Below are 1,113 nucleotides of genomic sequence, written 5' to 3' on the forward strand. Positions count from 1 at the left end.
CTGGCGCCCGGGAAAGGTCCGGTCCCGTCGTGGGGCCCCGGGTGTGACTTCGGGGTCCCAGATGCCACCACCGCAGGCCTCCCCTTCAGAATAAAAGCCTGGCTCATGCTCTGGTCTGAGGCCCCGGGGTGTCCGGACGGGGGGTACAGGCAGGGTCACGGGGACCTCCGCCGGCCCGGTCTCCTCGCCCGCGTTTGCCCGGTGCTCGTGTTGGTCCTCGGCAGCCGCGGAAGAGAACAGAAGAGCACGTTCCTGGCACCGCAGCGCCCCAGGGGCCTCGTTCTGAGGGTCCCGCTCCTGTCCCCAGTGCTCCAGTCGACATTGGCGGCACAGACGGCCAGGTAGGGTTTCCACCCCGCCTCACCAGGGCCGTCTAACAGTCAGTCGCCGACCGGGCTGCGGAAGGCGTCCTGGGTGGGCTGCCCGTTCTGGGTTTCATTGCCTGTTCCCCAGCTGGGGCAGCCCTGCTAATAAACTTGCTTGAACTTGAGAGTGTCCTGCCTCAGCCTCCTGCGGTGCTGGGATTACAGCTCGGTGGCTTGGACTCAGTTGGCGGCCCTGTCCCCGGGCTCCTCCTGCGGGGCTGGGGGGGGAGCTGAGTCACCGTCCTGCGACCCCACCGCCACGGGCAGAGTCGGGGCTCGTGCCTGGGATAAGGGGAGCTTGGGTGTCACAGGAGAACCAGGGACCCCAAATGCCCCTGGGGAGCCCCCCAGATGTCCCAGAAATCCTTCAGATGCCCCAGGGAACCCGCAAATGCCCTGGGCACCCTCTGAAGTCTCTAGAGACCCCAATATGTCCCAGGGGTCCCCCAGACCCTCCTGTGCACCCTCAGACGTCCCGGGGGACCCTCAGATGCCCTGGGAGATCCTCAGATGGCTCAGGGGACCCCCCAGGTGCCCCCCCGGGAACCCTCAGAAGTCCCCGGGACGTTCGATGTCTCCGGGAACCCGTGGACGTCCTGAGGGACCCCCACATACCCCTCCTTGCGAGGCAGGGCCCGTGTGGACCAGAAGCACTAACCCTTGTGCCGCGATGACCTTGCGGCCCCAGGAGTCAGGAGGAAACCAGCAGCCGGCGAGGGGCGAACCAGCCTGTCTCTGACATACACCA

This window comes from Fukomys damarensis, unplaced genomic scaffold (assembly GCF_012274545.1).
Source record: "Fukomys damarensis isolate Sample0158 unplaced genomic scaffold, DMR_v1.0_HiC HiC_scaffold_39, whole genome shotgun sequence".
Lineage (NCBI taxonomy): Eukaryota > Metazoa > Chordata > Mammalia > Rodentia > Bathyergidae > Fukomys > Fukomys damarensis.